This window comes from Globicephala melas, chromosome 14 (genome assembly GCF_963455315.2).
Source record: "Globicephala melas chromosome 14, mGloMel1.2, whole genome shotgun sequence".
In the NCBI taxonomy this organism is placed as follows: domain Eukaryota; kingdom Metazoa; phylum Chordata; class Mammalia; order Artiodactyla; family Delphinidae; genus Globicephala; species Globicephala melas.
In genome coordinates, this window is record NC_083327.1 from 87,850,377 (window position 1) to 87,860,723 (window position 10,347).

Sequence of the window (10,347 nt, forward strand, 5' to 3'; positions counted from 1 at the left end):
AATTTAATAAGAATAAATATAACAAAAACCTATGTACCCACCATTCCACCCACCTCCACTGAATGTCATTTTATCATATTGCTTTGGGGTTTTATTATTGAAAAATAAAATATTATAGATATAACTCAAGCCCCAAGTTTCCTCTTCCCTGGAAAAGATTATAAAAATTGTATGAACAAGTATAAATAAATTATTCGATACAGATGTAACTTTGATAAAAGAACAACCTAAATGATTTTTGCATGAGAAATGGTGACTGACATTGTGTTTAGGGAATGATTTCCTTGTTTCCTCCACCGCTAACTCTAATAAAATCACACTGACTCTAAGCTCTGCCTCCAAAGAGCTAATACACTCCTTTGCCACCATCTGTAAAATATCTAGAATACTTGAGGAAAATAAAAGTACATATATGGCATTTTTCTTGTCATGATGCCATGGATTAATAGGATTAAACCTTGTGTTGTTTTAGCAAAGAACAGGCCTGGGGTTCAGGCTGTTGGAAGAAAATATGGCATATTATCACACGTAAAAGTACCTATAAATAGTGTACAAGAGAAAAGAACACTGTTTAGCTGTTTAGAAAATACAAAATAATTTAAAACTGAACAAATCAACCAAACTGCTAACATCAGACATAATTAGTAGGTACTGAGAACGTTATTGGAAACCATTTTATCCTCAGACGTACATAGGAATGTGGTAACAAGAAATCAGGGAAGAAAACCATGGACGTGCTCAACTTTCAACTCTTATGGGAATAACACCTAGAAGTGTTCACCGAACTGACCCTCGGTTTCTAAAGCTTATGCAAGTATTTGAATTCTACTATCCCCCGACAATCAGTAGTTAGAAACAAATGTGCAAGTAGATTCCACCACTTCACAAGCACACTTGCAATTTGTAAATCTTGGAAGTCCAGGAAGCAAACCAGCTGTAAAAGTACAGGACAAATTAGAACCAACAAGTCGGTGCCCCTGAGGACTGTTCCGTACGACAAGCCTCGTTAATTCATGGCCCACAGAGGAATCCCTTCTAGCAATATGGTTTTGCTCTAAAGATCCCTAACGGGGATTTGAGCGCGGTCCCAAAGGCTGCAGCTTTCCGAGGCGTGACTGAGCGCTACCGTCACGCATGAGTCACGGCCGGACTCTGCCCCTGAGCATCTGTCCCCACACAGGGGAGGCGGGAAGGCCCGGCTGGAGTCCGTGAGCCAACAGCCATTTGTGCTCAGTTATGGGATTTAGAGATTGTGGGTTTGCTTTCCCAGGAAAGTGAGGGATCATTCCCAATTCTTCCATCTGGTGTGGAATCCCCACCATAAATATTTCATCCTCTCCAGCACTGCACATGGACAGCACTCTGCTTTCATCAACAGCAGCTTGTCCGGAGGACACCTGGGAGGGGCTGAGTCAGCCGTCCCACCTGCAGGAGGAGAGAGGACAACCTCGGCCGGCTTTGCTGGTCGTTTTATTGTTCAACAGTTTTTGAGGTTTCAGTATGAAATACAATAAACTAGGAAACTGGGCAAGAAAGAGCAACCGTGGGAGGGAAAAAGAAGAGAGGAGGGAAGTTCTTACTGTTTCGCTTCTAAAGGAAAGGAAGACTGGTCTTAACACACTGTTCCAAATCACCCGTGTGTTTCTTTCAGGAAAACCGATTCTCTGAACTACCTCAGCAGAAGCCACCACAACTTTTATAGCACCTATGACTTTTGTTTAACTCTCATTTCAGGATGAACCCAGCAAACTCTTATCCTCTGGACTCTACCAGGCAACAGTCCCCTTTTCACCGTCTGAGGTCCCCACTCCATGTACACCGCGGCCTGTGGCCAATTCTGAGTTTTCAGTATGTGCATATGCTTAACCTCTCCTTGATGGGGGTCCCCTCCAGTGACGCTCCCTAGTACACAGGGCCCCCCTGTGCTTCCCTCCCTCATAATGACCCTCTGTGTCCTGGGACAGGAGACTTCTCCAGAAACACCCATCACTCACAGCTGATGCTCAACAACAATGAAAAACGCTTCTTCCAGCTTTGTTCTTAGAAGTGCTCCCTGGTCTGTGAGCTCCTGGACATCAGCAATGTCTGAAGGTCTTTGGGAGGCTCTGGTGCCCCAGCAACCCCAGTAGTTTGCGAATATCTGCTATTTATAAGCCAGGTGTTTGGAAGACACGCAATGTGGTGAGCGCAGGCGGCTGTCCATTCACTGAATAATCAATCACACAAACGCTCCTCTGCATCTTCCCCTGAACCAGAGAAGTGACGGCACATCAGGAGAATCAACATCGCTCCTAAGTGGTAACACTGCCAAGGCCTGAGTTAAAATTACTGCTTTAGGAACTGCCTAAGCCTTCAATGCTTTGCTTAGTATTTCTCCAGTCAGAGTATACAGTCATATTATTGATGTATAAGAATCCATTTTGCTTCAAGAGGTTGAAATGTTAATTATGTTTACAGTTCTTGCTCTGGTTGAGAAGATATATTTGGGTCAAAGCTGGCAGCACTCCGTGAGACTCAGTGGTCACTACTTAACACAGTAGACAGATGCACAGTGAAGAATCCACCTTTGTCCCCAAAGGGGTCTGGTCTTGGTCCTCAGCTCCTGGGAGGGATCTGTGTGTGTCTGGAGCCTTGGGCTGGTCAGGCAGCAGCAATGTGATGTGGGGTGTGGGCCCTGAGGCCTTCAGGGGCAGGGAACTTATGGACAGATAAGCCACGAGGACATGTACTCATGCCTACATAACAGAGCCCCAGGAACAATTCCACACCGAGGCTGGGTGACTTCTGGTTGGCTGGCCATCACACACATACCGGCAGAGTCCTGACTCGACGGGGAGAGGGCCATCGGAGGCCCCACTTGTGCATCTCCTGGACCCTGTGCTACACACATCTACCCTTGACCGACTTTAGTCTGTGCCTTTTCCTTGAATTAAACCACAACCGTGAGTATACAATTCTCAGTGAGGCCTTCTGGGACTCACTGTCAGACTCGATGAGGTTTGCAGGTCCCTGAAGTGGCAGAAGTGAGGGGACTGTGCCCTCTGACCTCCTGGTTGTCTAAGCCCTTAGCATCAGGGTAAGGTTTTGGAAAACTAAGTCAAATTGAATCACTTCTCTGCTCTAAACCCTCAACGGTCTCCCATGTCACCCAATGTCCTCTCAGAGGCCCCATCACAAGTCTGTGCCACTCCCTTGCCGACAGGTCCTCTTTGAGGCCATCACCACCCCTCCCCCTCTCTCTGCTCCAGCCCTGGGGCCTTCCTGCTGCTCACTGACCACACTGAGCAAGGTCCTACCTCAGGACCTCTGCATCCAATTCCTCTGCTCTCCCCCCAGACATCCCAACGGCCCACCCTCAGCTCTGCAGATGTCCCTGTCTGTGAAGCCTGCCTAGCAACCCTGAGTAGACCCCTTCTCCTGTCTTTTCTCCAAAGACTCCTAACTTCACATTTACTTGTCTTGTTTAATGTTCTCTCTCCATGAGTTCTGCTCACTGTTGAGCTCACAGCACTTAGAGCAGAGCACACAGGGGGCACTCAGGGAATACTTGTGGATGGCGAGCCAGTGAACGAACGGTGCCTGCCCCTGCCCCTCACAAAGCACCGAGAGGGAGGGAGATCACACCTGAAGACGGGTCATCGCCTTTGGTCCACCTGAACCCAGGCAGGCCAGCAGACATGAACACACTCAGCTGGGAGACAAGAACAAGGCAGAACGAGAGTGACAGGTTCTAGACCCCAGTGCTTAGGAGGGAGACAGCATTTGACTTGCTACGGATGGGCTCAAAGTTCTCATAAACTCAGAGAGCCTGCCTTGTGAAACCTGGGAAAGGAAAATTGGGTGAATGCCTGGAATTGAAAGTTACTGTGGGAAACGTAACTCAGGGTCAACAAGGGAAGAAGAGTGGAACTGACAGAAGTCAGGGGATGGTCAGGGATGCAACCCTGGGAACCTGCTGCTACAGACAGGCTTTACCCAAATTAAAGCAAAAGGCCCTTTGAGCTTCAACAATAGATAAACTAGATGTTTTGGTGGATGGACCTAGAGTCTGTCATAGAGAGTGAAGTAAGTCAGAAAGAGAAAAACAAATACCGTATGCTAACGCATATATATGTATACATGGAATCTAAAAAAAAAAAAAGTTCTGAAGAACTTAGGGGCAGGACAGGAATAAAGACATTAATGTAGAGAATGGACTTGAGGACACAGGGAGGGGGAAGGGTAAGCTGTGACAAAGTGAGAGAGTGGCATGGACATATATACACTACCAAACGTAAAACAGATAGCTAGTGGGAAGCAGCCGCATAGCACAGGGAGATGGGAGGGAGGGAGACACAAGAGGGAAGAGATATGGGGACGTATGTATATGCATAACTGATTCACTTTGTTATAAAGCAGAAACTAACACACCATTGTAAAGCAATTATACTCCAATAAAGATGTAAAAAAAAGAAGAGTCAATTCATGCAAAAAAACCAGATGTGATAGAGAATGGTAGAACTTTTTTTGTGTGTGTGTGGTTCGCGGGCCTCTCACCGCTGTGGCCTCTCCCGTTGCGGAGCACAGCCTCCGGACGCGCAGGCTCAGGGGCCACGGCTCACGGGCCCAGCTGCTCCACGGCATATGGGATCCTCCCGGACTGGGGCACAAACCCGCGTCCCCTGCATCGGCAGGCGGACTCCCAACCACTGCGCCACCAGGGAAGCCCCAGAACTTTTAAACTAATACAGCTTTCTATAATCACAAGAAAGAAGCATTGGATTCCTTTTAAGTTTTTTTTAAAGTTGCTAAAGTGAACCACCCAAAAATTCTTGACTCAATTTTTATTCCCTGCAAATATGCAAATTAGCCAGTTTCATCACTAACTTCATCTTGGAAAAAATCCATTAGAGCAAGAAAAAGGTGGTTCCTCACATGTAATTGAGATTTTTCTGGCAAAATACAAGATCATTTTCTTGACCTCAAAATCCATTCTGTTCTGCTAAACAAGTCTGAAAGGCTCCCAGCTCCATTTCCTAGGACACCAGAAGTCTCCATGTACTTCCCTACTTGCCTTCCACCTCGAGAGACAGAGAATGCCTTTCAGTGTCTCCCAACGTCTTGACTCTGTTCCCACAGCACAGGAATGTGCACAGCTGCAGTTAAAGGAAGGGGTATTACCTCATGGAACATCTCAAAGCTTGTGAGTGGCAAAAAGCAGGTTGTGAGATACACAAGTTCCTTCCCCGTTCCCACGACCCCTTACAGCTGTATCGCGTCAAGTTGGAGGGGCCACCCTGCCCACTTCTCTGTCTGAAGAAAAGGAATATTTCTCTGGGTATGTGGACGTCCTCTGACAGGTAGAGAACGATGCCACGTCGGGCCTCCTGCGTGTTTGGCCCAGAGATGACCTTCTGGGATGAAAGGGGTATTGTCGCTGCTGAGCAGCTGGAGGGGCTGAGAGCAGGGAGACGCTGAAAGGGCCAGTGTTTGCCAACCCACCAATGACCCAAGGGCAGCTGAAGCAGGAAAACCAGTGACAACACATCAGTATGTGAGGGGTGACTCCCAGGAAGGAGATTTGGGTCAAAAAGCTACAGGGTGACATCACTGCACAGCAGGGCTTGACACAGAGCATTTACTTATGTTGAATCCAACTGAATGCCCACCATTCAAGAACCACTTGCTGAGGGTGTAAATTGTAGAAAGCAATCCATGGGGTAAGGGGACAATCTTCCAAGGGGCTGAGCGCGGACTCGAGTCGAGTTGGGGCAAAAGAAAGAGGAAGGACAGGCTCGCTCTGACCGGCACACGCCGAGTGCGACTTGGCTTGAATCCGCCTTCTCGAGACGCTCTGCGGCTGCCCGTGTGACGGGTGTGCTGTGTGAACGTGCTGAGATGCATTCCCGTCTCATTTTCTGTTCTCACGTTGCCATTTCCACCAGAACAAGGAGATGCTGGCACTCCGCATCCTGCTCTGGAAGCGGAGCAGCAGGACGACGGGAGCTTGCTCCAGGCTTTTTTTCCGTGTTACCTGACCCTGCCCTACACGTCACACTGTCATGAGTCATGTCTTCACCTGGTGCCCTGGTGGTGCACTGTCCCCCGAGTGGCCTCCTGTGTGTCTCCCTGCCAGCATCCATGCGCATGGTGGGGTGACAAGGCCAAGCTCTGAGGGGTTCTCTCTGTGCCACCTTCACCTGCAGGAAGATGACCTCATCAACCCAGGCAGGGCCGTGTCCCTCTTCTCTGAGTTTCACAGGTCACTCACAAGGGACATTTGGGTGTGGGGACCGACTTCTGAGAGTCTGGTCCGTGGAATGCTGTCCATCCCACACACCTCAGCCTCCCTGCCCCAAAGAGCCTGGTCTCCCTGCTCCCGCTGGGGACCCGTCAGTCGTGCTGGAAGCCGTGTCTCATCAGGAAAGGCTGATGGGCTCCTCTCATAAACCAGGGGCATACGCTTTTGCACCCCCGGTCCAACCGCACACACTAGCGGATGGAACTGTTGGGTTAGCTAAAAAGGTCGTTCCGGTTTTTCCATACCATCTTACAGAAAAACCCAGACAAACTTTTTGGGGCAACCCAATATTAGAGGAATAAGGATGCCAGGCTTCCCCTTCACCACCAATTCCTCCAAGGGAGTAGAAAAACTCTTTCCTCTCCTTTAAAAAGCCACAATAGCTATAGTCAGTTTGGGCTAAAACAACTTACTTTTATTGCATAACCACACTGTATAATCATTATATTTTTGAGCAAATTTCAGCTTCAGAATTTGACAAGCCCTTTGTTAACTAATTAAGTGCTAAGTAAGATCTGTCTTATTAATTATGTTCATTTGAGCTATAAAATTGAGGCCTGAGTTATCAAAAGGAAAATTAAGGAAGCTGGCTTGGCCCTGCGTGTACCAACTGAATTACACGCGAGATGCCCCTGGAGGCTTCCGCAACAGAGCTGGAACGCAAGTCAGTTGCGAGCACCAGGTTCCTCTGGAACGCATGACGCCAAGGGGGCTGTGCAAACAGCTGCTGCAGCGGAGCCCACGCGCCCCTGGCCACGCCGACTGCCCGGCCCAAAGCTGCCTGACACTCTCTGCCGTACTGAGCTCCCCAGTGTGGGATTTATTGGTTCACTTCTGGATCACGGACCACCCGGGTGAGACGCCACGCCTCATGGTTTTTCGTTACCAGATGAAGGACCAAGTGGCACCAAACAACAGGAGGAAATGAGAAGGCACACGGAGGGCTGGCCACCAGGCACGGGCCACGCCAGCCTCGGTCCCGGGAGGTGCACAGACCGGCCGACGCGGACGCTGCCGGGACGCTCAGCCCAAACCCTGCAGCCGTGCCTCTGGGTACCTCTGGGCCACCGAGGGTCTCCGGCCACAGAATCCAGGTCTCGTCACTCTCATTCCCAACCCTCTTCAACCGGAGGCGGATTTCAGACAGCCACGAACCCAGGGCCGAAGAATCCTGGGTGGGAAGAGCGGGCGCTCGACCCGAGGCAGCAGAACGTGGAGGAAGCAGGCGGCCGCTGGGGGGCCCTCTGCCGCGGGGGTCCCGGCACGCCCCTCGTACACCCCCAGGTGACAGTGACAGAGCCGACCAGGCCGTCCTCCCCAGGGCCCCGCCTCCGAGCCCCTCACTTCTGTTCCCTCCTCAGCAGCGCCCTTCCCAGACCTCCGGGCCCACCACCCTCTGCCTGAAGCACTGCCTCCCAGGGACGCCCGGAGCACAGCCAAACTCCCCACAGAGCACCAGCCCCGACAGGAAGTGCCTGCCGCGCCTCACCCTCTTCCAGGCTGGATGAAGGACGGACAAGGTCGCCGCCCCGGCGGCAGCAGCGGCACCAGCAGCAGCGCCAGCAGCCGCCGCGTGCGCACCAGGCCCGCACTGAGTCCAAGCGGAGCTGCGGCGCGGCCTCTGCCCCCTGGCGGGTGGGCGGGGCCCCACCTACCCCCGCCCCACCCGACTCCGCCTCTATCGCGTCTCGCGGGACTAGCCCCCCTTGCGCCCTTTCCGGGCCCATTTCTGGTCTCGCAGCCGCTTCTGGACGACGTGGGTGTTGCTTCACCGGGCAGAGCAGATGGCCGCGTGCGCTGCTCCGGCGGCCGTGGCTCATCCGTGATGCCTGGTTGGCCCCAGCCGCTCTCACGGCCGCCTGGCCCACCCGGCAGAGTGGCCCTGGGCAGGATTTGCCCAGTGACCAGTGGACACTGTATGGGCGGCGTCTGGCCCGTGTCCTCTGCCCGGCGCTGTGCGTGGCCCAGGCAAGCCATCCGCGGACACTGGGGTGCGATGACGCCGGCCCAGCGAGAGGATGGCCGTGCGCCGTGTGCCTGACCAGGCGGGCATCCAGCGTGGGCGGGGCACCGGAGACCCGGTCACCCGGCCTGGGCGCTCTGGCTGTCTACGTGGTGCCAGGGAAAGTACATGGCTGTGGTCCTGCAAGAGTCTGGACTCTTCCTTAGAAGCCACCAAGCTGTAGTCTTCAAACAAGGAGCTGCGCCGAGCCACTGTCTTCCGGGTTTGAAGGCATTTGCCCGATGCCAGTGGAGGCAAAGAGAGGTTCCAGCTTGCCGACCGCGGCCTGGGCCTGGAACAGAGGACGGGGGCTGCAGTTTGGGGGGCAGTGACAGTGGTCCCTCGTCCCAAGCCTCCACGCTGCAGTGAATCTACAAGGGGCCTGGCTCCGAGGAAGGCGGCTGCGCTGTGACCGGGAGAAGCGCGGTTCTCCCTCGGCTGGAGGAGCGTGTGTCCCTAACCGCAGTCACCGGACGTCTGGCGGGGGAGTGGAGGGCGGGAGGCGGCGCCCACGGGGGACGCAGGTTGGTGCTCCCGGGGCCTCCGGCCAGGGAGCGGAGATCAGCTCGGCTGGACGGAAGCTTATTAGACGTTTTCCGAAATACCTAAGGTCTAATCCCCGCTTTAAATCTCTGCAGATACAAAATGGAAGGCTGAATCATGGTCTCGGTGAAGTCTTAGGAGAAAAAATATAAAGTGGCTCAGAAAGCATAGCAATTTTTATTTTTTTATTTTTTTTACTAAATATTTAGAGTAGAAGCTCCACCCCTTTCCAGCATAGATTTTTCTCTAGGGGATTGCAGGCCTCTCTCTTGCTCTGTGTTCTCTCTCCTCCGATGTCTTTTGAACTTTCCCTTGCATGGCCTCAGAAGTGAAGAACCAAACACAACAAGCCAAGAAAAGGAAGTTCATCCGTTTCAGAAGGTTTAGAGAAACGTCTAGATTGTGGAACCGTAACAGTTCTGGACACTTCCAGTGCATCACCACCACGGTCTTGAAGCTTTAAGAAAGAAATGGGCAGCATTTCCCACACACATGTGATTACAGGAGCTCTTTCCCAAAGCACCTCCTATGGCTTTTGTGCCGTGGACGCATGTCAGGAAATCCGAGCTGTATGGCAGGTGCTCAGTCCTTCCCAGTCCGTAGCATGAGCCGGCATCAGATGAAGCCCTGGGGGGAGTGAACGCATGTACTGAAGACATTCATAGTGTCACTGTTCTGCTCAGTCCTCCCGTAGGTAGCGAAGTGGGCTTGTGCCTGGCTGTGGGGTGCAGGGAGACAGGGAGGCTGGAGGAAGTCTGCTCTGCTGATCTGAGAGAGAAGGAGACAAGCTTCCAGAAATGCTTTGGCAAACTATTTGAGCTGGTACAGGAGGTGAGCGACAGCGTAGGGCCAACTGTGTACTTGTGGGTCAAAACCAGTTTTCCAGAGTAGTGGCGTTCCTCCAAGCCATGTTTCAGGACCAAGTTCCCTTGTGTCACCTGGGTCCCCTGACCTGACTGCAGAAGGGCAGGACAGGAGTTGTGCCCCTGGAGCTGTAGAATTCAGCCTAGGAGTGCAGTCACCCCACCCCATTCCAGCCCAAACGCAGCTGTGGGCCACTCCCACCTGCAGGAGAGCTTGGGCTCAGAGAGGAGCGTGTGCCCAGGAGGACAGGAGAGACGGTGAGCGTCAGCCCGTCTGCTGTGGGGCTCAGAGGAGGCTAAGTCACGTGACGTCCCAGCCAGAGTGTCGGCGTTTGGATGGCTTACGGCAGTGGAGGAGCCAAGCGCAGCTGAGCCCAGGACACCCTTGGAGGCCACGCCAGCAGGATCTCTGGAGAATCTGATGTGTGGTGTGAGAGGAAGAGGGAGTCAAATGTGGACCAGCGTTTTGGAGATGCGACAACTGGAAGAATACAGCCCTGCAAGAGTGGTTCCAAGGCTTTCGTGTTCCTTCCTGCATCCCCATCCTCTGGGGCCTGATAGGGGTTTACTAAAGACCCACGGAAAGAACGGATGCCTGGAGGACAGTGCCTACGGATGCGTGCAGCCACCGCAGGAACGGGGTTAGGAAATAGCTCCAC

General features: G+C 52.4%; 1 long non-coding RNA gene across 2 annotated transcripts in view; it reads right to left on the bottom strand.

The window, feature by feature from the left end:
* The window catches only part of LOC115851230 (uncharacterized), a 153,066-nt gene that overhangs the window by 18,959 nt on the left and 123,760 nt on the right, over positions 1 to 10,347 (bottom strand). The window contains exon 8 of one of the 2 annotated variants that reach the window (XR_011376690.1): positions 7,977 to 10,106. The exons of the other annotated variant lie outside the window; for it this stretch is intronic. This is a non-coding gene — a long non-coding RNA (uncharacterized lncRNA). Of the gene's footprint in view, positions 1 to 7,976; positions 10,107 to 10,347 lie in introns of those variants that run through there. 2 annotated transcript variants of the gene reach the window in all.